The sequence below is a fragment of the Phyllostomus discolor genome, chromosome 5, assembly GCF_004126475.2.
Source record: "Phyllostomus discolor isolate MPI-MPIP mPhyDis1 chromosome 5, mPhyDis1.pri.v3, whole genome shotgun sequence".
Classification (NCBI taxonomy): domain Eukaryota; kingdom Metazoa; phylum Chordata; class Mammalia; order Chiroptera; family Phyllostomidae; genus Phyllostomus; species Phyllostomus discolor.
In genome coordinates, this window is record NC_040907.2 from 164,514,149 (window position 1) to 164,541,983 (window position 27,835).

Genomic DNA, 27,835 nt, shown 5'->3' on the forward strand with positions numbered 1-27,835 from the left:
GACAAATAGCACATTTGTAATTATCAGGTGAGAACCATTGAGTGAATCTAAAATTAATGGGAGACAATATAATGTGAAACAGCACCATTGCCTAGCCTCAAAGCATCTACCCACAGGCATTTATTTGTTACACTGGGGAGCATAAATTCATAGTAGAAAAATGTAGCAGATACGACCTTTTCCAACTGATCATGGTTAATATCACCAGTGATAAAACATATAGAAATCAGATACCCCCTTATACGTTTCTCTGAAAAGACCAAAACATCGCATCTCTGGTGTCCCTTTTAAATGCACAACACCAGGGGAACCCTTACAGAAGTTCACCCAAATCCAAACTGAGGAACAGGCTACAAAACAAAGAGCAGAGCTGTTCAAAAGTGCCAGTGTCATCAAAGAGGAGCAAGACCGAGGAACTGACACAGATTGGGGACTAATGACATCTACCCGCAGTCAGATCCGCAAATAAATCCTGGCCCAGAAATAAAACATTAGGGGGAAAACTGCTGAAATTCAAATAATGTCCGTAGATGACTCGGTAGTATTTTATCAGTGTTCATTTTCTGGTTCTGATAATTATGCTGTGATTATGCACAGTGTTACCATTAGGGGAAGCGGGACGAAGGGCAAGTGAGAACTCTGTAGTCCTTTGTAACTTTTCTGCACGTCTAAAATTATTTCAGAGTAAAAAGTCTATAAAAAGTATTTCTCAGGCCTCTTCTGCAAATGGATCACATTCTAAAAGCTGATCTATAGGTTTTGACTCTGTTTTTTCATAGAAATTATATTTGCCTAGTTATATGGTTCCTGGGTCAGCCCACAAACCTGGCGTAACCTAGGATTTTTATAGGTATGTGTGTCTCTGTTAACTATTCCCCCTGTGTTCCAGAACTTAAACCGTATACTCTGATAGTGTTCCTTAGGGGCTTTGGCAGGGCACAGTGGGGTAAGAATAGATAATGCATATGGAGGGTTCCTATACGTGTGAGTTCGCACACACACACACACACACACACCCTTTGAACATTGGAGACACAGATTGCACTAGTTCAAAACCTCTAAAAATGGTTCCTGGGCAGGATCTAGCAGAGCAGGGACTGCTGGGACACTGGGAGGCTGGCATGCTGGGAAGCTCTGGGAGAAGGGAGAGAAGAGGGGGTGGGAACGATCATTTTCATGCCTGTCTCCGGGCCTCTCCTGTATTTAAGGAAAGAATGACTAATCATCATCGGAGCATTGCTGCCTCTCACCCTAGAAAGTGCTACCCAGAGCTGCCCGGGTGAAAATCAGCATCATCGCAAACCTACTCTTGCGATTAGGGGCACCTGCCCCGTGCCTTTCAGTTCGGAGCGCAGATTTTGAATTCCTATTTTTCGCTGCCCCAGCCTCTCTCAGTTAGCCATCACACGAGCTTTTCACACCTCCGTTTCAGCTGCCTGTAAAGGGCTGTTGCCGTCTTAGAAGCCCTCCATCAGAATTTCTCGAGTGAATCTTGTATGGTCCACATAGTTTTAGATTAAGTGGGGCCATCCCAAAATAACCTCCAAATTTGGTGAAAATCCATCTGGCCATTCTTAAGGGACATGTAAATGTATAAGTACATCTTTAATTTCTTCACTTATCATAACTAAATAGCAGCAGCAGGGCCAGCCACAATTTCCTGAGCTCCTGCCATGACCGAGCCACTCTCCCCGGTGCTTTATGTGTAGACTAAACCATTGAATTTGCGTGCTGCAGCCCATGGGGGAAATTAGCCCTGTTCAACAGCTGCAAAACCCGAGCCTCAGAAAGGTCATTTGACTTGCCAGAAATGTTTTGCCAGCATAGAGTAGAGCCAGCCAGGGGCGGGGCTGACTTTAGAAGCAAGTCAGCGGGATCCCTAGGTGGGTGAGCTGCCCTATTGGGGAAGCCTCTGAGGCCCCGCCCACCAGGCCTCTGGCTTGCTCACTCGACAGAGGACAGAGACGTTGAATGCGAATAAATCCTATGGATGCCCTGAGCGAGCCTCTTGAGTCTTTCCCTTGATTCTTGGACTACGTGTTCATCTTTATTTTGCTCACTAGAGCACTTTATTCTTAAAATATTAACTCGTAAGTAGCCTGCAGATTTTTTTCCCCCTAATTCTGCTTTCCATCTTGTGATGGGCAAATCAGAAAGTGTTGGGCTTCTCATGTCACACAAGGGCAAGGTTAATAAAAGCTCAAAGCAGCACACATACATTTACTGAACTGTTTGTACTTATAATATATTTCTGTGTTTTTTTGGTCAAAAATTTGAAAAATGTTTCAGTAAGCATCCCAAGACCATGATGAGACTGGGAAGCTCTTTCTGTTAGAAATATCCTTAAATCACGTTGAAGTGGACATGGACTGAACACCTACAGTCTGTGGGATCCGAGCGCAAATGTCATTTCTGTTACCGATTTTTCTCAGCTTGAAAATATATTCATTACACTGTGCACATGTCCAAAATAAGCCAAGAAAGACACACACACACACCCCCCTGCACACCCCAAAACAAACCAAACAAAAAACTCTTACCATTTATTGGGTATTTACTGTGAGTGAGTTGCTATATTGATTTGCTTTCTTGTATTTTCTCATTTAATCTTGTAGTAATCCTCTGTTAGATCCTACTACTTGTATTTTACAAGAAAACTGAGGTTCAAAACCTTTGCCAATAGTTCATAGAACTAAAAACTGAAAGAATCAGGATTTCAATTCAGTATTTTTTATGGCTCTTAAGTGTACACCTGTAGTCCCTACACTCTCAAGTCTCCCTGGCAGGAGGGAGTAAATGCAGCATAGAACACTTACAAGGAAAAAAAAGACACACGAAATATGTTAAGCTTACATTTCATTTGCTCTATTTTGTGATTTGGGAGAAAAAAAAAAGAAAGGGAGGTTTTAAAGAGTGATTCGGAGACTAAACATTATTTTATCTTTTGTCCCCAAAACACTTCAGATCCAATCACAGTTTCACTGCTATAATGCACACCCACTCCTGCATCCTGTAATTGGTGAATTTACATCGTGGGTGTCGCTGGCAGCTTAAGAAAGGCACAGACGTGGGTTTGAGAAAATCCTCGGAATTTCAGGCTTGCTCGGACTAATTGGTCCGATCGATGAAACACTAATGAAAAAATAAATCCAAGCCTTCACCGCAGCAACTCTGAGTTCTGACCACAAAGACGAATGTGACTGTGTTTTGGAAACCCCTCAATGATCACGCAATAAAGTCAAGTCCTTGAGGAAATTAAAAACATACCGCATTTGTCTTTTAAACGAATTGCTAGTGTTAAACTGGTGATGTAAGGATGACCAGAAATTCTAGTTGTAAATGTTAGCTGTTTTACAAAACGAAACTCCACTGTTACATTTTCTTAGAACAATAGAATCCCCCGTGGTCACTTGTTGGCTCTGATGCCGTCTTGATAACACATCTAGGAAGTTCAAGCCTGAGCATTAGTGGCTCTCTAATGTTGTGGAGTCAGAGTGGGCTTCCATTTATTTACACCGTCTTTCATAGCAAAGGGAGGGCTGGACACAAGGTCGGGGCCTGCCTCCCGGAAGCCGCCGCGTTGCTTCGGGTTCCTGGTGTGCGTCTGCCTCCCTGGGCTCTCCCCTTCCTCCCTCCAGTCTCAGGGTCGCTAGCATGGCAGCAGTGGACAGCCAGAGTTCATGTCGTTCAGCCGCCCATCCCGCGCAGCGGCTCATATTTTTAAAGACATCCACAGATGGAGACCGCATGGATTCTCACCATAGTCATTTTCAGATCTCAATGTCCTTTCAGCATTTGAAATGTGGCTACTGTGTGATTTTTTTATCCAGTCGTACTAAGGTTTATGCATCGAATCGGGTGCCGCCCCCTTCGAGGCTGTCTCCTTGGGCGGTGAAACGCACTCATTCGAGTGGTCTGAATAGCGTTTGAGAAACGAAGAGGACCAGTGGCCTGAAACTCACTCCAGCGCCTGCCCCGTCCTTCTCCTTCGGTTTCGTCCCAGCCACACCCCATACACAGTGTCTATTGCCAGCATCTTCATTTAGTCCTCAGCCCGTTGCGATCTGACTTCAGCAGCCACTTCTCTACTCCACCTGCCCTGCCGAGGTCGCCCGTGACCTCCATCGCTCTCAGTGGGAACGGTTCGGTGAACTACCGTTGCCCCTCCCCCACTCATTGCACTAAAAGTTACTTCTCTGTCTGCCACCAGAACTAGACAGTGAGCTCCATGAAAGCAGGGACCATCTTTCTTTATCGCTTTACTGTTCTCTGTGCCCAGCATAGTGCCTGGCACAACGTGTTCGTGATACTTAGCTGGGTGAATGAATGAATGAATGCATTCATATATTTTGTTCTTGTCATTTTGCACATGCCAAAGCAGAAGCCCGAAAGAGGGCCTACAGCTCGCCCAAGGCCATACAGCTGACCTTTGGCAGACCAGCACGTGACCCCAGGTCCTCTAACTCCCAGGCCAGTTGGTTGCACACCGTACTGCCTCTGCTCAAAATCAGCTCTGGCCTCCCCTTCAAATTGCTTCCAGCGCCGCCATTATGTTCTTCTGAATATACGTGGTGGCAAGTCTTTGCTCTCTTGATTGGTGGCTTTGATATTTGCAGTCCTCCTAATGTTACCAGGAACCTCTGTGTTCTGGCCTCAAGCCACGTTTCTCCACTGCTCCCACTGGCTGAGCCTTCGCGCCACAGCCACGGAACACTCGCTGCCTTTCATTCAGAGCCCGACGCCCCCAGAGCCAGGCCTTTGCTTACCATGCTGCCTCTGCCAGCAACGTCTTTCCTCCGTCACTCTCCAGATGCCCACCTTGCACTCGCCTTGCTTCATGTTCTTTTCACAGCGAGAATTGGACCTGTGAAGACGGAGGGTGAAAGGCAAAGAGCACCGATGAGGCTAGCGTTTCCTCGTGTCTTACATCAGTTTGTCCCAGTGAATGGAAGCCGGAAGGTGCACGGGAACTAGGTGGGAGAGCCAAAGAGTGTTGTTACCTGGGATGCATTGCAGGGGTCTGTGATGTTAGTGCCAAAACATCATGTTTAAAATAAAAAGATAGTGAAAGTAAAAACCACAACAACAGTCTGTGAAGGTGCATTTAAAAAGACACTCCAGCTTTCTTTTAGCCTGAAGAGTTTAAGACCCCCCTGTGGGACCACTATCAGAGTCAGACTTCAGAGTAACTGGCTTAAAAACATGCACTGAGATGAATTGGCTGTTTATATGTGTAGCAGCCAGGGATCCCCAGTTTTTGTGGGGGAAGAGCTCCGTGAGACTGGTAATCGCGTGTTTGTATATGTGTGTGTGCACGGGAGCACACGCCCGCACCCAGAGGAGCTGAGGACTGAGCACGTGGGGGAGCGGGGGAATTGAGGCGCATCTTCCGGAAAAGGAGGCCCCCCTCTCTCGTCTGCCGCCCACTTCCGCCCGCCTCCCGCCACCACCATCGGCGGCCACGCACCCAGACACCCGCCAGCTCTTCTTCCCCGTAACTCGTGGGTGTTTATGTTTTAATGGTTGGTTTTTCTGCTTCTAAAATTAATGTCTTTTCATTTTAGAAAATTTGAAAAAGAGAAACCAAAATCTTACTACTCAGAGATAACCAACAAAAGGCAGATACCCTCTCAAAGTTTTTGACATAGATTTTTGTTCTCTTTACATAAGTGGCATCATTTTTCAAATGAAGTTCTGTAGTCTGGTTTTTCCCTGAATGTTATGTAATGACTCCTTCTGTGTCATTAAAAGTTCTTCAGAAACATAATTTTAATGACTGCGTAATATTACATTTTATGGATGTATCAGAAACGTCTTAATTAGGCTCCTCTTCTTGGTTATTTATGTTGTTTCCAGGCCTCCTCCTCCCTCCTCCTCCTCCTCCTTCTCCTTCTCCTCCTCTTCTCCTCCTTCTCCTTTACCTTCTCCTTCACCTTCTTCTCCTTTTCCTCCTCCTCCTCTTCTCCTCCTCCTTCTTCTCCTTTTCTGTTGTAAATAACACTGTGATGTTTTCATGTAAAACGTCTGTCCACATCTCTGATTACTTTCTTAGGATATAATATTACTCCTGAAACTAGTAGTTATGAACCTTTTCTTAGGTTTGCAATACATATTGTTAAGTTGCTTTTCAGGAAAATTCTACCCATTTACATTCAGCCAACTGAGGCATTTTTAACGTCACAGAAGCCACTGTAGCAAATGATAGGCACATCCCCTTCCTACTGTAAACGCCCATGGGACATGGGGAAACAGGGCGATTCCACCATCAAGGGATTATTGCGATTGGCTAGTGACGGGCCCCTGTGTTCAGCGCACCGGAAGCCTCAGGGGGGACCTCGTAGAGGAAGAATATAGTAGAAGTCATCGGAAATTAAGATGCAGCCACCCCATCAGCATATGAAGAAGCTGGCACTAAAGTGTACCGAATATATGGCGTGCATGGATAGTCTGCACTATATAATTTACACCCCACCTGCATCCAAAAGCTTCTGAGGTGAGCACTCTTCATCTGGGGCCAAGGGACTGCTCTCCAGCCTGCCTCACTGAGTGGCCAGATCTCAAAGCAGAGATCAGTATCCCCTGCTCCGTGGGACCTCGCCCAGTCCATCCCTACTTGACTGCTGATACTATCATGAATATTTTTATACATCAATCAAGCTTTTATGAGAGGCAGTAAAACATTAAAATGGTTAAGAACATAGACTCTGGAGCCAGACTGCCTGAGTTCTCATTCCCGGCCCCACCATTTAAAAGCTGTGTGATCTTGGGCAGTTACTGCCTTCATCTGTGCCTTAGATTTCTCGTCTATAAATTGAGGATAATAATATCTTCTTCTCTTTAGCACTGGCATGAAGAGTAAGTAGGTAAATACATGTAAAGTACTAGGAACTTATTCCTTAGTTCTCAGGGCCGTGGTAAGTGCCATATAAGAATCTCCTATCTTTATTATTTTAGGAAAGAATCAACTTCAGCAGATAACTAATGTTAGATAATAAAAATATTTTAAAGCAATTTCTTGGACTTTGTGGATAGAAGGAAAACTTCTCAAAGTAGATTTTCAAGAATATTCTGATTCAGACACTGAAAAGTTTTTTTTTAATGACAGCTATACTTAGTAAACTTTTACATCGCTCAGAAATATTTGAAAGCAGTATCTTGTACTAGAACCATTAGCATTACCATCCCATCTGATACTCTTCCTTCTAATATGAAAGGAAAAATATATTTTATCACTAGACATTTTTTTAAAAATCTAGCCCTCTCTTCTAAGGCAAGGAATTTCCTAAATTGATACTGAAACACCATAGAACTTTTGCATGATCTCACAATCTACATATAACAGCAGCAATGACATCAAAAGGCATATTTCCTTTCAGAAAAACTTTTTTTAGCCCACCCTTTCTGCCAGATTCACCTGGACACGCTCACAGAGGTAATCGGTGTGTGTTCAGCATTTGACCGTTCTAGCCCTGGAAAAGTGCAGTCAGATTCTGCATGTATTCATGGGACTCCCGACAATGAACTATTTGAAATCTGTCCCACTGAATGATCTGGCGAACAAGTGAGTCAAATGAAAAAGCACCCACATAAAGGAACTCTTCAGAGAATCAGGAATCTGCTTGCCTAGCAGAAATTGGACCATGAACTTGGGAGTCTATGAACTCTGGGCCATCATGGATAATTGAAGGTCAGAATCTTCCAAAGAGCTTTAACTGAATGTTTAGAAATCTGTATGAAAATAAACCGAGTCAACTCGATAAGGATAAACACAACTACATCAAGCAGTATAAATCTTCAAAAGAAGAACCCTAATTAAAAAGATATATTGCACTTCCTGGACTTTGCCATTCTGGTTGTTTTTAATATTCTGCCACTGGGAAAATACAACTGTTTCTAATCAAATAATTTCAACTCCCATGCTGGGGCTTGAGGGTGGGTTCTCCCATTTTTCTCCTGCTACTTGTTTTGGGGATAAAGTGGTGCAAATTGTTCAGACACCAATCAGATTTATCATCCTGTGCCTTTTGATGACATCCATCTGTTTATCTAAGAAGCCATTAAAGACTTATTGAGTTACAGCACTGGGGAGAAAATTGGGTTATCATCCATGGTTAAATCCAATTCTTGCATCTGCCATCTTTTCAGCTTATGTGGTGTATTCTGAAATTACCCTGACTTGCAGACCTGCGCTACAAGAATACATTTGCTTCATAGCCTTTTTATGTCATTTCTAGAGAATTTCTAATGCATGAGCAATTTGCGGTTCAGGAAAATGTTGGCAGAAAGATGTCAGTGCTTTCTCTTGTTAAAAGTTCAAAAGCTTAATAGGGATTGTACCAGCTTAAAAGTCTTATCCAAAAGTGGGGACTGTTCCCTTCCCAGGTTTGTCTGTAGACTGGCCTATTAAAAAAATTTTTTTTTTACTGTAGGTCACAAAGGTAGAATTGTGTTCATCAGAAGATAAAGATAAATGTTATCAAGTCACAATTCCAATAGACAAAAAAAAGTGAGGGCTCATCACAAACGGTGTTAAAGAAATACCAGCAGGTGAACTGATGAGACACAAAGGACCCAATCTTCCTAGGGAATGGCTAGGTAGGAGTCCTGAGCTTATCTCCTAAGTCAAGCAGCCTAAGCAATACTAAAAGTCATGTTTTCTGAGCTGCCTGAAGAGGCAGTGGACTGTGTGGGGAAAACTAATTGAAATAAAGGGAGAATGCGCCATTTCCTGGGGATCCTGTTGTATTCTAACCGCGGGAGTGCCAGAGAAAGAGCAACTGTAAATCAGGCAGATGCGTCGGCTTTGCCAATTTTTCTAGCCTTTGCCAGAGAAATAATGAGGGCTCCGCGAGTAAAACATTCCCTTGATTTGTTTATGTAAATCAGGCCAGAATTCTGGGAAGTCTCCGTTTTCTGGGAATCTTCGAGGATGACGGCATAGCTGCTCGTCCTTAAAAATCTCGCTGTCCACACTATTTATTGGCCGTTGTGGAAGGGGAGCCTTCCGATCGTATTTCACGGTGCCTCTTCATTGTTTTCCCCATTGTAAGATAAGTACTCTGAAATGGGAGCCAACAGCTATGCAACAGCTGAGCATAATCAGTGGAGACCTACAAGCTGGATACAGCTGGTTTCAGGAAGATAGTCCTTTGTCTACCTGCGTGCTTGTCCGTGACCTTCATACAGCTCTGTCTGTGCTGCGGCAGATACGCTGGTTCTGTATGTCGATAGCGAGGCCACAGTGAGACAAAGCTCTTGCCAAGGCAGAGGGGACCAGGGACCAGGGCGCAGATGTTGGAGTAGCAAACATGAGACAGAAGAGCCTCCTGGGAGGATTTCATGCCTTACTGAATTCATCCAGGTGGTGAATTGGAGTTGGATCGAAAAGGCTCTTGTTCAGTATGAGAAGGTGACTACTTCATGACTTTTAAGACCCATGGCCTTTCTCCCTGGACCACTCTAGTCCACCCACAAAATACTCCCCTAATTTGCTCAGGTCGGAAATTCTATGCCTTATGGTAATTTTTGGTTGGATGAAAGGAGTGAGGGCCCTTTGGACCCAAAAGTGAAAGCCCTGTGTTGCTCCAGAGCTTTTGTGTGGGATCTGCTCGGTGGGCCATCTGTTAGGTAAACATTTTGGCTTTCGGTCGGAATGGTAGAGGAAAATGTACTAGCAACTTTTCTTTCATGCAAAGACTAGTTTCAGAACACGTATGGACTGTTTCATAACATCGTACTTAACGGCTGTATTAATTTTAGTGTTCAGGTAGGAAAATCGACATTGAGAATTCTTTAAGAAGGTTTCCAGTAATTCCATTGATCGATCAGTTAAGGTGGTTAACCCGGATACACATCACTCCTGGGATGGCTGAAGCAAGCCTGTAAAGCTGCAGTGGGGATCGCTGGGGACGGTAGGCCTGGGAGAACCAAAACGAGGCAGCGCAGTGATGCCCGGGCCTGGAACCACCACGCTCCTCTCCTCCATCTCCCCGCCCCCTCCTCTCCCACACAGCTCTCTGTGCTCCTCAGTGAGGGGCAGATGGGGTGGCTGCCTGTCTGACAGCCTGCTGGAAAAGATCTGTCATCTTTGCCACCAGTCAGTGACATCCCCTCGCCCCCGCCATCTGGGCTTCCCCCGATAGCTTCCTCGGAATTCTGAGTCCGAGGCCAGAGGCGCCGTGGACTGGCTGGGCCGAGTTCTTCCAGTTTGAAGATGACCTCTTCGAATGCCCTGCCTCTCAGTCGAAGCGTCCATGCTCACAGTGACTGCAGCACATAGCCTGACGGGCCACTCCCCACGTCCGCCTTGTTTTATAGGTTGTTCACCGTTACTGACCGGGGCAGTGAAGATGTTGTTTGCCTTTCTGGGCTTTCCTGAAAGCCCATTGCTCAAGAAATTAATGTTAATTATGCACGAACTTCAGGAATAGAAAAGAACATTTAGGTGCTTTTCTGAAGGAGACTACTTTAATCTTCTTGGGCAGACAATAAATACATGTGTGAAACTTTTGTTTCTAGAAAAGATAAAAATGAGAGAGAGAGAGAGAAAAAAACACTCATTAAATGTTATGGACTAAACTGCATTCCCCCAAATTCACGTATTGCAGCCCTAACCCCCAATGTGACGGCATCTGGAGATAGGGCCTTTGAAGCGGTCATTAATGTAAATGAAGTCATAGAACTGGGCTCTAATTCTGTAAGAAGGATGTCCTTATAACAAGAGGAGGAGACACCAGAGATGTGCACACACACAAAAATAGGCCGAGTGGGACACACAAAGAAAGCACACACCCGAAAGCTGGGGAGAGAGGCCTCAGGAGAAATCAAACCTGCAGACACCCCGATCTTGGCCTTCCAGCCTCCGGAACTGTGTTCTGTCATTTAAGCCACTCAGTCTGTGGTATTTTGTCACGGAAGCCCTATCAGACAAATACACTAAAAGTTAAATGGAGTCAGGAGAACCTGAGTTTTTTTTTTAAGATTTAATTTATTTATTTTTAGAGAGGGAAGGGAGGGAGAAAGAGAGAGAGGGAGAAACATCAATATGTGGTTGCTGGGGGGGTCATGGCCTGCAACCCAGGCATGTACCCTGACTAGGAATCAAACCTGCAACACTTTGGTTCACAGCCCGCACTCAATCCACTGAGTTACACCAGCCAGGGCAGAACTTGAGATTTTTTAAGTTATGAGCAGGAGCTGGCCCAACAGCATTGAAGGAGAAGGTCATTGTAAGTGCAGAGGCTCATGAGCAAAGAAGAGACAGGAGTGGGAGTGACTTGGAAGCAGGGAGTTGCTAAGGCAGACGGAAGGTGTCAGGGAGGCCCTCTCTCCCAGGATGCATCTGAATCTGATCTGGTGGGAACTGGAAAACCATTGTGGGTGGTTCGGCAGGGACCACCTTCAAACTCAGGGTTTTAAGAAACTTAACTTGGCTGTAATACACACGCCCAGCTGTAAAAGGTTAAGACCGAATGTGGAAGACCAGTCATGAAAAATATTAGTAATCTAAGCAGGTACAGGTGCAGACAGTGGTAGAGAAGGAATGTATCTGATGAATTCGAAAGTTATTACAAAGTAGGAATTGATAGGACTTGCTGACAAAAATTGAATTAAATTGACTAATAAATCATTTATCTTTTGTGCATTTCTGCATTGTGTGTCTCTACCAGTGAACTCATTAAAGAGATTTTTATGTTAATAGCCAAGTTCTTACTATAAGTAGATTTGAGAGCTCTTTTCCAGTTGAATAAAGTCAGCAAGCTGTTGGAATTACCCGAAAGCTCTTAGTAAGCAAGGCATCATTAAAACCTAGGTAATCCATATAAATAAAACTTTCATACAATTGCAATGTACCATCATCACGCAGTTTGGGGAGGGTCTCACCAGTCAGATGGCACTTTGGGAGCAGGTTGTATCCGAAGGGACAAATGGAGGAACAAGGTTGGGGCCAATTTTTTTTTTTTTTTTTTGTAAGAACCGTTTGGAAAGCGAATGCAAAACAAAAATCCCTCTAAACCAAGATATGGCTTATGGTCCCTGACAAAATGGACCATGGAATGAGTGTAAAGATCTAAGGAGAGTCCATTCCTCTATGAGATAATATTACTAACGTATACCAAGCACCTATTACAGTATGGACTAAGGGCTTTGCATAGGTCGTTGCATTTGCATGCTTTGAGCCCCTCCTAGGCCTGAGCTCGGGGCGAGCAGAGCAAGAACAGCCCTGCCCTGGTGCAGCCCACTGTCTCGTACGTGAGGCCGAGGAGCCGCAAGCAGACGATCGCACCTGTATGAGCCTAATTACAACCTGCGATCATCGCAGGGAAGGAAAATACAGAAAGGTCTGAGAAACAGTCCCTCATTTCGATTGGACAGTCAAAGGTGGCCTCACTGAGTAAAAGACGTTACAGTGGAAACTTTGCAGAATAACCAAGATTAGCCAGAGACTAGAGGAAAGAGAGATCGGGCCAGAAGTGAGGCCATGATGGGCCGGGGGCTGGAGGGCTGGCTGTGGGCACTGCAAGGCTGCGGCAGCGTGAGTCCCGGTCTGAGTCCTCGAGGGACTCGAGTTCACCTGCAGAGAGCTGGTTCCCTGAGCCCAGGGCCTGGAGAAAACCAGCCGTGAGAGATGGGGGCCTTGGCTTAAGGCAACATCCAGGCACAGGGCCGCGGAAAGACAAAGCAGGAAACCAACTACCAAGATTCTGAGGAACGAAGTGAAAGTGAGACCTGTGTAACTATCAGTGGACAAACCACTCCCTGTGAGGTCCTCCCGCGACCCAGCCCGGGACCTACAGGCATACGCTGCTGGGCGAGGCAGTGCGCTGTAGTGGTCAGCTGTCCGGTTTGCAGTTGGTGCCTCAGTGTTTATTTTTTTAAGATTTTATTTATTTATTTTTAGAGAGGGAAGGGAGGGAGAAAGAGAGAGAGAGAGAAACATCAATGAGTGGTTGCTGGGGGCCGTGGCCTGCAACCCAGGCATGTACCCTGACTGGGAATTGAACCTGCGATGCTTTGGTTCACAGCCCGAGCTCAATCCACTGAGCTATACCAGCCAGAGGGTGCCTTGGTGTTTTATCCTGGGAAGATGCTTAACCTTCCTCAGCTCAAGTTTTTCATTTTGTGAAATACGGACAGGACTCCTGTCTCCCACAGGCCATGAAAGGCTCAAACAAGTTCACGTCCAACATCGTGCTTAGTTCAGTGCCTGACAGACCATGTGCACTGTTCCTTCACGTGTCACCACGCCACTTGCTCTTCTGGTCGGTTCACAGTGATCTGGGTGATAACATGAAAAACATCTACATGCCTAGTGACGTGCGTGAACTTCATCACCAGCGTTTCCTTTGCTGCCCAGAAGTTGGTCTGAGTCTCTTCCACCCTTTTCGCCATTTGTAATCAGTTCATGCCCTTGAGGCGCTCTGAAGTGAAAACCCCAGACTGGGGAAGGGTGAAGGAATCCATATGCAAATTTACCCAGAAGTAGAATTCAGTTAAGCTTTGATGGATGAATGATTGCTGTATAATTACAGGAGGTTTGACAGTTGTAAGCATAATTAATTGCCAAGGCAGTATACAATAAATAATAATTTTAAAGTACTTGTTGGTATTTCGAGTTTCTATGTGGTTAGTAAACTGCATTCTAACCCCTTGCTCTCCAACTACTCTCTCAGCTATAAGCTTACCACGTTTTAATTAAAGAACTGTTCTGAGAGTTTGGGAAAGGGAACTCTTTTCTCTGTTTAAAACATTCCTAGTATTTCAGCTAAACCATTTATCTAGAATGATTTTTCCCTTTAAAAAGCATAGCAGACAATTAGAGGCATAATACAGTAAATTTTCTGCCTTGTGGATCCAAGCCAGGAAGCATACAACTTTTGTGTTTTAGAAGCAATTACAAACTAAAATGAGTAACTTGGAGATTGTAATGGAGCTGCTTCGAGCTGCCATTACCGTAGAACGCTCGCTCTCCTGGCTTCCGTAGAAGCAGGAGAACACAGTTGAGAAGAAAGCATCCGCCTGATGGAAGCTAGAATGCTGCTTGCATTGTTCTTCACTTCAGGCAGAATGGCAGTCATTTTGTTTGCTATTAATGTGAACAGAGAGATGGCTCCTTTTCAGAACGTAGCCTGCAAAAAAAAATCAGTAGCCAGTGCACATGGCTAGAAATCCAACTGCCTGAGGAGACTCAGATATCATTGCCTGGGCTCAGACCCTAGGAGACCATTCGGGAAATCATAGTGGGAAGATGAGAGATTTGCTTAAATCAATACTATCTGTCGGGAATCATTGAGACCTCCCTTGAGCTCTTTCCCCGGAACCTGGGAGCACAGGTGGGCCCAGTCCAGACAGTCCCGGTCTGTATGCACAATTGGGTCAGGAGCAGGCTAGTGAGATCGGGCCGATCAGGTGCACTGGCATTCAGATATTTCCCCTATGATTGCTTTTTCCTTTCTTCACTTTGAAAACAAAAGCACTGCTTGAGAATATTTAAATCCTAGTAAATATAAATAATAAGCGAAATCAATACAATTCACTTGAAGTGTTTCAGCCAACTGCACAGCTGTAGAAATGCTATGTTGGTTTGATTCCTCTGAGGACTTGGCAATATTTTTCCCATACCAAGTGATTTCACTGTTTCATACATTTATTCAAAAATATTTACTGAGTAGGAGCAAAATCCTAAGCACTATGCTGGGCGCTGGGTAAGAAGCACCAAGTAAAATAGACACATACTCCGCCCTTCTGGGCACTGGCAGTCTAGTCCCCAGGGCAGAGAGAAGTCGAATGGTGCCACAGTGTCCTTTCTGCACATGAGACCTTTGGAGAAGCGGAGCAGCTCTGGTAGAAACCGAACAGGGCAAGAAGCCTGCCATTCCCCTTCTCACTGCCCTCCCGGCAAACCCCGTCGGGGCCCTGTGCACCCGGGGACCCTGCTCTGCAGGACACCGCCCTGGCTGAGTCTATCTCAGATCTCACTGGCCAGCCAGCCCCACCACACGGACCACACCCCAAGGTCAAGGAGCTTCCTTCCAACCCAACCTCATGCTCCACAGTTGGGTCTCTGCAATAAGACACACAGCTCATTTATCACTATGGTTGAGGCAGGAGAGAATGCCACTAAGGTGATGCATCTCCCAAAAAAGAGAAATCTATGAGAAACTAAATTATAAGGACGAAAGGGATACAGATGACTTATAAGCAACCTCAGTATACCTACACAGACACATGTCTTAGCCACATGCTCTGAACCCGCCAAAGGGATCTAAGCGTGCAGGGTATCGGGTAATCAAATCCGTCAGTCTGGCCAGAAAGTCTGAGGTTGGGGCAAATGCCCTACAACAGTTTTCTTTTGTTCCTTCTCTGTCCAAGAGGGACCTGGAGAGGTGCTTACACTGAGACCAAGAAGGTCTCGCCGGACATTGCACTTGGGCCCCAGGTCTCACGATGCCCTGCTCTCCATTGTGTAACGTGTGTGTTTCGTTCACACCCACTCCATCAACGCCTGTGCTCCCGACACAGTGCGGACGTCAGGGCTGCAGGTAGCCCCTCCGCTCAGCAGCGCCGTGGCCTGTGCTTGCAGAAAAATGTCCCTCCCAACCCCTGCAACGTTCGTTCTTCGACTGAAGGATTGGAAGATGCCAGTGGTAGGAATGAGAACAGATAGAAATGTGGGGTCTCAGGCATAAAAATAGTATAAGGAAGAGGAAAGTTGTGATGTCTACCACATATCTGTTACATATTCTGTGCCAGACACTATTTAAGAAGCACATCGCCTGCGTTCACACACTCACACGGCCCCGTGGGATCAGCATACTTACTAGTGAGTATCTTCCCATAGGGAAGCCTTCACGCACCTCGTCCAGGATCACATGGCTAGTGAGTAGCAGAGTCAGGATTTGAACCTGAACACCCTGGCTGTCAAGTCAGTGCGTTTAGCACGGTTCCAGGGGAGCCCTCTGCAGGGCGTGGAGTTAGCGGGCAGATTTCTTTTTTTCTTTTTCAACTCCAGTTTGATTGAATGTTATTCTGTGTTAGTTCCAGGTGTACAGCAAACTGGTCAGATAGCCATGCACTTGGCCGAAAGCTTCACCCCCTGCTGCTTCAAGCACCCCCCTGGCCCCATACAGGGTTACCACGATGCAGGGCAGGGCAAAAGGAGGTTGACAGTTGTTCGTGTGGAAAGTAATATAATAATCAGCTCTGTGTTTCACGTACTCACGAGTCAACCAACTTTGCCCCACCCTGTATTATTGACTGCATTCCCTGAGCTGTGAGCTGCGTCTCTGGGACTGTTTCTTTATAAGCAGGTTGCAGAAGCGGGAGGAATGTGGGCGTGAACTCAGCGAGGCTGTGCAATAGGGTAAAGGACTTGTGAGGAAGGAAGCGAGGGGCTTGGGATGGAACAGAGAACACGGCTAACTGGGGAAGAAGCCCCTGACTATGAGGGTTAAAACCAAAAATGAAACTAACGGTCACTTAGCTGCTTTCAGTCCTTTTAGAAATAGAGGTGGTGGATGACTTATGAGTAGATAATAATCACTGGCAAGTTTCTTTGAAAGGAACACTGGAGTCTCTGGCCAAACTGTGGTTCAAGTGGCATCAGGGAGAAAGCATGTTTTCAGCCCGAAACAGGTTGCGCTCATGCATGAGCACCGGTGAAGCGGGGGGCCAAGCCAGGGAGGGGCTGCGGGTGAGGGGTGGGGACTGGTGGGGAGACCAGCGCAGAGAAACGTGGGGTCGCAGCGGGGCAGTGAACACTGGGTTCGGGAGCCAAGAAAATTTTCAGAAACAAGAAATCAAAATTCACCAGATGGTAAAAGCTAACACAGCAAAGAGGATGCCAAAAAGCACTTGGAAATGAGGCAGAGACCGTCTCAGACAGGAAACACCTCATGCTAGACCAAGGACCCGAATTATGTCAGGGTGAAGTCATCTTTCTCAAGCCTTCAGGTGGAGTGGTTTGCCTGGACCAGCAGGTGTTGTCAGCCTGGGAGGTAGCCCTATATATAGCCCAGACTGAGAAAACCCACTCTTCCGAAGGACCCAGGGACCAAGCCAGGGACCAGCCCTGTGTTCAGCCTGATCGCGGCTCTGGGCAGGGGCGGACTCAGGAGGAGAGTGGGGGAATCTCAGCATCGGGCTAGAGAAGACCTGTGATAACCGGGGAGTGGACTGGAAGGGCCCTGGAGAACGTGGGCAGCTCTGTAAAACACCTGGGCCAGCTGTGTCCTTGGCACTTGCCTAATCAGTATTGGATTTCCATCCTCTCTTCATTAAGCCCTTTTGTGCCCTTCCACATGCACTATGTCCAGTGGTGAATGAGGGCGAAAGGACCCCTCAGAAGAGAAAGAAGGCAAGCAGTAGGGTTTTTTCACCCTTGAGAAACCGTGTGGAAAGGGTTTTTTTCCCCCTTGAGAAACCGAATAAAGCAAGTTTTGGGTGGGTGGTTGTCAGGCCTTTCCCTCTCTGATATTCTCTGAGTCTCACTAATGCCCCTGGGCGAACACTACTCAGCGAAGGGGGCAGGGCCTCCCTGCCGTGTGTGTTTGTGGGGCTGCATTTGTCCCTGTGCCCTCCGAGCCTGACTGGTCTTTGCAGGGGCTGTGGGCTCCTGCTGCAAGGGCTTGTTCAGTTTTGTGCTTAAGGTGATGCCAGGCTGATGCGAGGCTGGGGCGTTCCTTCCCACCCGGCTCACCTCTCGGTTATAGACAGGAGCGTTGTATTGCCAGGGCCACCACTGGCTCCTTCTTTGCTCTTGAGCAAATGGAGAAATGGAGTCCCACCCCAGCACTCGTGGACTTGCCTCAGAGTGAGCGGCACTTCAGTCCACACCCTTTCCCGGGCAACCCTACTCCTGTACAGTGATGTGCTCACCCCGCCATTTGCGGCCCCCTGAGGATTGCTTCCATTTCTTCAGGTCGGTCGGTTACTTGTGGGCCCTTAGGTGCACCGAGGCCATACCTTAATGCCATAGCTTCCTCCCACAAGTCTTTCTTTTCCTGGTTCTCTCGTTTTCCTAACCATGATATGCAAATCACTTTTGACTCCTCCCTCGGCCTCTGCACTCAGTCTAACACTAGTCTTGATCCCATCTCTGATGTCTCATGACTATTTCTGTACGTGAAGAAGCCAGGAACTTTGTGTCTCTTACTCATCACAGGTCGCCTTTCCCATCTGCTGTGTTCGTTCTGTAGCCTGGACTCGGACGCCTAGACAGCACAGTATTTGGCCCCAAGTGAGCTCTGCGGACGCAGGTCCCTCTGACTCCATGCCCGCTCGCTTTTTCACCTGCACGCGCACCAGGTGTTCCGGAGCCTCTCAGTCTCCCTCGGTCAGCCCCCTCCGCCAGCCCATTACTCCTCAGACACACTCGGCCCTCCCTCTCACTTAAAGACCTTCAAGTCCAAGGAGTTCTGCAGGTGTGCAATACTGCCATTTGCAACAAGGCAGGTGGACCTTGAGACTACTCTGCTGAGTGGAATAAGTCAGATGGAAGAAGTCATGACCCATATGATTTCACTCATTTGTGGGATGTAAAACTGAAAGTGGCCCTGGCTGGCATAGCTCAGTGGATTGAGCACGGCCTGCGAACCAAAGTGTCGCAGGTTTGATTCCCAGTCAGGGTACATACATACCTGGGTTGCAGGCCATGACCCCCAGCAACCACACATTGATGTCTCTCTCTCTCTTTCTCTCTCTCTCTCTCTAAAAATAAATAAATAAAATCTTTTTTAAAAAACGAAAGTAACACATGAACAAATAAGACAAACAAAAACTCATAGACACAGACAACAGAGGAAAGGCAGGTGGAAGGGGGTCACATATACGGTGGCAGAAGGAGACCTGGCTTTGGGTGGTGGACACATAATGCATTAAGAGATGAGGTAGTATAGCAGGGCACCTTTGGAACCTATATAATTTTATGAACCGATGTTACCCCAATAAAATTTTAAAAAATTATTTTCAAAAGCAAAAAAGATCATTGAGGGCTCTAGCCATGTGTGTCAAAGGAAAACCAAGCCCCTCCACAGGGCCGCCCTGACTTACCTTGCCCGCCTCCTTCCCTAGCACCCAGGGCTCGCCTCCAACACTGCCAGGCAGAGACCAGAACAGCCAAGGTCATGGGCACAGGCTGTACGCAGGCTGAGCACTCAGCACTCACAAGTAGATGTCTCCGGAGCAGGAGTTTGGGGCGGGGAAGCTCAGCCACAAACGTTTTTAAATCAAGACTGAGAACTGAGCGAATACGCACACCTCCTGTCATGCCTGTAGCCCCCTCCCGCCACACACAAAGCTGCCTGTGTGAGGAGAGTGGGGAGAAAACTGGCGGTCAGGGTCACCCCACCCCTAGTGCTGCCGGGGCAGTTTAACCAAATTGCCTATTCGCAAGCGGCCTTAAAATCCCCACTTGGGCTCCAGCAGTCACATCCTCCCGTAGTCATACTAAACTATTCCTGCTCAGCCTGTGTTGCCATACCTCCCTTTCCTTCACCCGTGGGGGACATTGCGTCACCTGGAAAACTACTGTCACTCTTCAGGGTCGACATCATCGTCACCTCCTCCGTGACGCCTTCCAGGCTCCTCCTTGGCAGCGTTAGAACTGTTCTCTGTGGTTTTGTAACCCAGGGGGAGAGGGAGAGCGTGGGGGAGGAAGCGGTCCGAGTGGAAGAGTGGGGGGCGGAATGGCTTCTGTTTTCTCCCGGCCCTCGGGTGTTTGCTCATCAGACTTCTGCAGCTTGAACCGCTTTGTGCGCTGGCTGGTTGTATAATTAGCCAGATGTCTAAAAATACTCAGCCCTCGCCGGCGAGGGAGTCTTCAGTGCTCCCCGGCTCCCCACGGGCTAGTTATTTCTGGAAGCCTCCCCAAGGAATGAACCACAATTACCACATGACTTGGGCTCTTTTTTAAATTTTTTAAAAATTTTCGTTTATTGATTTGAGACAGAGAGAAAAGAAAGGAAGGAGAGGGAGGGGAAGAAACATCGATTTGTTGTTCTACTTAGTTACGCACTCATTGGTCGACTCTGGTATGTTCCTGACCAGGGATCGAACCCGTAGCCTTGGCACATCTGGATGACGCTCTAACAAACGGAGCTACCCAGCCAGGGCTGACTTGGGCTCCTGCTGAACCCTCTGGCTCCAGCTGTTCCTTGTCCATGTCCCCTTTAGATGCCCCCCACTGCCGTGGCCTGTTAGGGGAACAGGTGCCTGATAATCCCGAACTCTCCCTCTGGAAGGTACCAACCTGAGCTTGGCTGTGCACGAGGATGGTGCGAGTGCCCACCTCTGTTCATTGCCACCCACACACGCAAGGGCCTCTTTACCCCCTCACCCAGGGGACGCACCCAGCGCACGAGCTGCCGTGGGAGAATAGACGCCATCTCTTTCCCCACCACACCTCTCACTCCACCGCGGACCCGCTCCGCAACACAACTTTCTTCCCTTCCCCGTTAGCGAAACAAAACTCACACACCAATGAGTGAGTGCGTTTCAGCTGGTAGGAGTCAGCAGGCAATTATGTCTTTAAGTCCAACAGAAATGGACATACACCAAAGAATTCGAACAGCAGTGTTCATTACAGCGTGATTGCAATAGCCAAAAGCTGGGAACAAGCCAAACAGCCATCGGCAGCTGGAATGGATAAAGGACAGTGTCTTCATAGGCAGGGATAGTGTACAGCGAGGGAATAACAAACCATTGCCACATGCAGCCATGCAGATGACTCTCGCGCAAGGCTGCAAAAAAGAAGCCAGCCACAAGAGTATGTGCTGTGTGAGTCCATTTACAGAAACTTTGCTTGAATGGCCATTAATCAATGGCAGTAGGAGTCCATCAGCAGTTGCCTTGGGAGAGGAAAGAGTGGGGGAGCCTTCTAGAGTTTTGGTAAGGAGAGAACTGTGACTTTGGGGGCCGAATGCTCTGACCTGGTTTGAGCTTTCTGCTGGGGTGGGGCCCTCTGACCTATTCAGAAGTGGCCCAGGTTTCTCAGAAGCATGGAGAGGGACCTGGGCCACTTTTTTGTGTTCTCCACGCTCCGCCCCTGGTAGGGCATTCAGGTGGACGCGGAAAGTTACATTGTTCAATAGCATATTATCATACTCAGTTCATGCGAGTGGACCTGATGGTTGATTGTCAATGAAATTCCAGGAAAACGGTGCCTGTAGATATAACCGAGGGGAAAGGGAAGCAGCCGTCACAAACAGGCAAAAGAAAAATAGCAGTCTCCATCCAGATCTTACCTTGACGGGGCCATTTTAGCCATCACCAACCCGAAAAGGGTTTGGAATTGCATTTCACCTCATCTCTCTCTATATCTGGCCCAGTATTCCTTTTGATAATCCATGCTTCCGAAGCATGTACAAACTGACCCTGGCCTGTTTTTAAGGACAGGAGATAGGCCACACCAATTAGCTACAGCAAGGCTTGAATTTCGGATGATCCCATCTCACCACGAGGAGTGGGGCGGCTGACTCTCCGCAGAGCTGGCCGGCCCCTGCAGACCCGGGGATCAGAACGCCCTCGCTCCCAGGGTGGAGGCCGGCTGTCAGGAGATGCTCAGCAAACAACAACAGAAAGCATTAAGCCGCTTCTTCCTAATTATGCCGCTCTCTAAATATCTAATTATCGTCGAGAACAAATTGCATGTTGCAGAGATAATATTATGGGGAAACATTAATCTGCTGGGCTCCTGCCTTTGAATTCCTGAGTCGGTGCTGCAGCTTCTGGACCAGAAAAATTTGCCACCTGGACATTCATTACGATTTCATATTTAAATGGAAAAACTGCCGAAGGGAGGTTCCGTCTGATGAACCAGGCTTCTTCGGGCTTTTGTTCTTAGGTATGCATCCCGTGCACAGCTCTTCCCGTTTCCCAGGTAGCTAGGGCTATTGAATACGTGAGCATTTAGAGGGACAGAATTACAAGGGAGCAGTGGAAACACTGTAATACCAATAAGGTGACAGTGGAATTAACTTCTCTAATTGTTTCTTTTATCAGCGCACAAAGGTCTGTGGCTTTTTATGACATTCCTCAGTAACGACATGGGGTTTCCTTAATACATACCGATCTAAAACGTACACTTTCCCAAGGATTACCTGATAATTGCACCTACTGTGATATGCTTACAGCTAATTAACATTCAATCTTCACGTTAGAGAATAGGAATTACCAGGTACTTATCCTATAATTACATCTTTGTGCATTTGCTATTGTAATCTGCGGTATTAACTGTATATAATTAAATGATGAACAGTGTCTGTAGAAGGAGAGAGTATTTATGTAAAATCTGCGTCTTACCCAAAAACAAAATAAAATAAACAGATTCGAAGAATCACGTCTCATTGTAAATTCCATTGTTCCAAGGGAGGTTGCATAGCATGCCAAGAATTAATAATAATACTCTTAGCTCCTTGGAGGTGGAGAGAGAGAGCGCTGTCAGAAGATGTCATTGTGGGTCACCTCACCACTAAAGATGAGTTGCACTGAGCAATCCTCGCTGTTTTTTTTCTGGGTCTCCATCAAATAACAGCTACTTGGAAGATGCCTTACTAAGTATGACCTGTCTCGAAGCTATTAAGTCTAGTCATTTTGTGTCAGAGGCTTTTCGTAAGAATTCTCTTAAAAAATCATGTGTTCATTTTATTATAATGCAAATGTATTCATGGTAAAATGTTTGTAAAATATTGGAAACCCACAGAAGAGGATAGAAATCACTTATAATACCATCTCAATGTTAATTTTTTGTTTCCTGTGCTTCCAGCCTCTTCTGGATGAATCTCTCAGTAGATAAATAGATGGAACATTGCAACCTACTTTTTAAGCAGTGTATTGTGCACATTCTAATGAAGTATTATTTCTCCCATTTCCCGTGATCCCATAGTACTCTGAAATATTGAGGGTTTCTAAATTATTTAACCATTTTTATGGACATTTAGGTTACTTCCAGTTTTTCACCATTAATAGTTATTATTTTGCTCTTCACTGTGTGCAGTCCCTCTCAGAGAACGTTTCAATGTTGTGTCTTCTTGAAAGCATTCTACATCATCCATTCGAAATAATTACCTGGTGACTACTTCAGTGTCTGAGTTTGTATCTTTATTCACGGTGTACTGGAGAAAGGGCAGAAGTAAACTTGTTAAGAAACAATGGACTGTTGAGAGCTGCTTTTCCTGGTTCCAGGAGCTGCCGCCACCCCCCCACCCCCCACCCCCCCGCCACATGGCTAAGGCTGAGGGAGTGACCTCCGGACCATAAGCCACTAAGGAGATAAAGCTTATCTCCCTGGCAGGAGCGCCACTTCTGCTCCTCTTTCCATAACTGGCCCCCAATGCTTGATGAGTTAGCCAATGACAGGTAAGATTCCCCAAGGGGAGAATGACCTAAGACAGGCATGATCATATGGAGGCCCCAGGGAAGGACTTGGGGGGCTATGGAGAAAGGGGGTGATGGACCCTCGCCCCTTGGCTTTGACAAAGCCTGAGTCCTCGTTCTGCCTGCAAGAAGTCTTCTAATTTCTTGGCTATCTTGCCTCCTCTGCCTGACTTAAGCCTGAAACAATGACAGAGGGCGGTGCGGCCCTGTGCTGGAAAGGGCAGGTTCCCCTGGTGATTAGGCTTGAGAAAGAATACATAAACTCCTGTGAAACCTGCTTCACTAAGAACGCTCTCAATTAAATGATAAGGGTCCGAGCAGGAAATGAGTTTGTTTCCCAAAGTTTTGTAGCCCTTTAGCTGATAGACCGTGACTCAGAATGAGCCCTAATAGTTCTTTGTCTGCTATCACTCATTTGATCCTCTCTGCCTGACAGTGATTAATAAACTGTACCTGTATTCCTGAGCAAATTAAACCTAATAAAAGCCTGTCTAGGCAAGGGTGCTTGAACTCTCCTCTTGAGAGAGTTGCTAGGCCACTCCGAGGCACCCTCCCTTTGAGAGGGTAGCTGTGTGGTCCCTTTTCCTCCACAGGACTTGGTAGTCCATGTGAATTTATCTCATATCTCATCCATAACACCTCAGACACTGTGGGCCGGTGTCCGTGACAATGGACTACTGCCCTGGCTGGTGTGGCTCAGTGGATTGAGCACCAGCCTTCGAACCAAAGGCTTGCTGGTTCGATTCCCAGTCTAGGGCACATGCCTGGGCTGCAGGTCAGGTCCCCGGTGGGGGGCATGTGAGAGGCAACCACACACTGATGTTTCTCTCCCTCTCTTTCTCCTTCTCTCCCCCTCCATCTAAAAATAAATGAATAAAATCTCTTGAAAAATGAATATACTCCTTTTAAAAACAGAAAAAGAAAATGATGGTATATTTAGTTCCATCAAGTGAAACCAAAAGACTTCACAGTGTGCAAGACAAATGGAATTTCAAATAGAGACAAGCGGCAGCAGCATTGATAATGGTAGCATAAATATGTCAAATTCAAAAAAAAACTGAAAAAAAAAAAACACAAAACCCTGAAGCCCTGGCTAGTATGGCTCAGTTGGTCAGAGCATTGTCCTATAAACCAAAGGGTCACGGATTCGATTTCCAGTCAGGGCACATGCCTGGGTGGTGGGTTCCATCTCCAGTCAGGGCATCTACCTGGGTCGCGGGTTCAGTCCGCAGGAGGGGTGTGTATGCGAGGCAACCGGTTAATGTTTCCTTCTCACATTGCTGTTTTCTCCCTCTCCTTCTCCCTTCCTCTTTCCCTGTCTCTCTAAAATCAGTACCTCAAGAAATTCAGACCATAGTCACATAGCAAGCAGTAATCAAGATCCAAATGAATATCATGTCACCCTAAATTAATGCTGTTGATTTGAATTTTATTTATTTGAAAATACTGTGTTTAATTTGTAGATTTGTTTTAAATTGGCTTGGGTTGTACAGTTGTATAAGAACTATAATCATACAGTTACTATGTAATTTCATATGTTCACGCATCTAAGTAACCCAGTAAAAATAATTTAAGTTAACATTGCGGGGGCGGTCTGTGAGTTTTCTCCTAAAGTGGATCCATACATTTTCCCAATTTGGATTGCACTGTTCTCAGAACTCCATCTTTATGCATATCCTTAGAATAAATTATTTCCTTAGGGAAATTTCCTAGACATAAAATTACTGATAAAGCGTTGAAAGCATTCTAAGACTTTTGATGTTTTTTGTTTTTTTTTGTCAAATTTGAATACAGATCCCCTCACTTGTTCTCCCTGCAGTTTCGCCTTCATTTGTAATATTTTCTGCGGTGGCCCCTTCATTTCAAAGTTTGTCGCAGGTTTCCTGAGCGTTTGCCATGCACAGGCGGCGTGCTCGCCACTGGGCTGCGCAGGTGGGAGCTCTCGGGCCGTGTCCCACGCACGGGAGCCACCCGCGCAGTGGAAGTTAGCAGTTCTCCGCTGTCTGTTCTCACTTGTGAAAAATGGTGGAGGGTCCCAGCGAGCTTTTGCTCCGTGGATCATTTCTGTAGATATCAATGTATTAGATAAGGGATACATTCTTTAAATGCCATAATTCTTGTTTTTCACTGTAAAGCTTCTGTTTTATCATTAGCCACACACACTGTCCGTTGTGTTCCTTGAGTGACAGACATTCGTTGGTTTTCTAGAAGATGTCTGCCATATATCCCTGTCTGAAGAGCCATCATTAGTCACTCATTTGAGATGAAAATGATGCCGCATTTAAGAAAGGAAATGCGGCTGCGTCAGCTGGCAAGTCAGTCACGGAGGTGCCTGCCTCCATCCTGTCGCCACCGTCCAGCCTGCGGCCCAAGGGCTGGGTGTGTGCATCTCCTTTCCTTGCTCAGGATATTAAAGAGATGCGGGCACCACCATCGCCATTTAATGCAGTAAAATACTTTTATGTGAAATCAGCTTTTTAAAAAGATGTTCATTCTCACCCAAGGATATGTTTATTGATTTGAAAGAGAGAGAATCATTCATCGATTGCTTCCCATGCACGCCCTGGCTGGGGATTGAACGTGCAGCCTAGGTATGTGCCCTGACTAGGAACCGAACCAGTGACTTTTTGGCGCACAGGACAACACTCCAACCAACTGAGCCACCCAGCCAGGGCTGAAATTGCTATTTTTCACCAGGAGTACGTAGCAGATAAGGAATACCACCACCTTGATTTGTGCTTAAACTCCAGCAGTTTTATCCAACAGATCATTTGTACCATTGGTATAAATAGCTACACAATGAAAAATGCAAACAGCGTCTTGGTATAATTTTGGTAAATAATGTCACAGCATTATGAAAATGGTTTTGACCTCATGACCCCTTTAAAAGGGCCTCAGACCCATAGGGTTCTGCGGACCCGACTTTGAGAACCGCTGCTAGAGAGTATGATTATGGAGGGCTGGGTGGGTGCAGAGTGTGCTGTGGCAGCAAAAGAAAAGGACGTGCCTCAGTCTTCTTGGAAGTCAGGGAAGGACCCACAGCAGGTAGTGAATAAGCTGAAACTCAACACGGAATTTGCTTACGGAGTAACGTACCAAAATGGTCTTTCTTCCTGTTTCTTAAAATACTCTCCTGCCTTGCCTTCACTTGTATAATATTCTGCCGGCTTCCCTCGTTTCTCCCGTCGCTCTTCTGCTTTCTTTGCAGGCTTATAGACCTCAGTCCAGGCATTAAAAGTTGGTGTTCCTTAAAGCTCCGTTCTACAGCCTCATCTCTTACCACTCTGCCCTGTGTCTAAGCACTCCCCTCCACACCCGAGGCTTTCATCATAGTTGCTCACAGATGTGAGCTCCAACCAGGTTTGTCCTCTAAACCCTTGCTACTTAAAATGCCGTCTGTAGGTCAGCAGTATTGGCATTGCCTGTGAACTTGTTAAAAACACAGGATCGTGGGCCTCCCCCTTGACCTCCCGACTCAGACTCTGCACTTGAACCTGATGTCCAGATGATTGGTGGGCGTATCCAGTTGGAGACAGGCTGTTCCAAGAACCAGGACCCAGAGGTAGAACTGCTTCCCGGCTATTTCCCCTTGGCTGTCCCAAAGGCCCTTCAAATGCAACATGTTCAAAATAGAACTTAGAATGTTTTTCCAAATGTAGTTTTTCCCCCCCAGTGGCATGCCATTCACTCTGTCCTGCCCATGGGAAACCTCCCTCTGTCTTGTCCTCCATGTCTGATTGATCACCAAGTTCACCGTCTCTCACCTCCCTCCTATCCGCTCCAGCTGCCTCCCCGCTGCCGCCACCCTTGTCTAAGCTACTGTAATCTATTACCTGTCCATTTTGAGGTCTCGTCCCACCTGGTTCCCCTGCTTCAATCTTTATCCAGTGCATTTCCTGCAGTCAAATGGGGAAAAGAGTCATCTTTTGGGTACACACATGAAAACATCCCTGTGATTTTCCATTGCTCTCATGATACCGATGGACGCTATAATGTGGTCAGGGGACAGACTTGTCCCCTCCTGCCTCTCCAGACTTGTCCCATGCCCTGTGTTCTAAGGTGTCAGTCCCCTCCCACCTGGTTCTCTTACCACCACTGAAATGTATCTACTTAACTCCTGTTCTCAGATCTAGGTCAATCACTTCTTCCTCAGAGATCCTTCTTAAGCCTTTCTAAGTAGATGAATTTCTCTTATTCTATGATCTCATGTTCTACCACTTAATTCCCCTGCATGTTTCTCACAGTCATAACTCAACATTCATTTTTTTTTGGCTGTGAGATTCTTTGATTGATATCTGACTTCGCCACAAGATTGACTGTAAGCTCCGTTAGGACAGGGACTGTGCATGCGTTTTCCTGCTGTTATAGCCTAGCTCAAGGCCTGGATGGTAATAGGCAGTGTCCTGGAGGTTCTTACCTCTCTCTCTGTGTCTTTTGATGAGTAGTAGTTCTACCACATGGA

At 46.5% G+C, this 27,835-nt stretch overlaps 1 protein-coding gene across 3 annotated transcripts in view; it reads left to right on the plus strand.

Moving 5' to 3' along the window:
• Nucleotides 1-27,835, plus strand: part of ATRNL1 (attractin like 1) — a 512,339-nt gene that overhangs the window by 424,288 nt on the left and 60,216 nt on the right. The gene's annotated exons all lie outside the window — the stretch shown is intronic.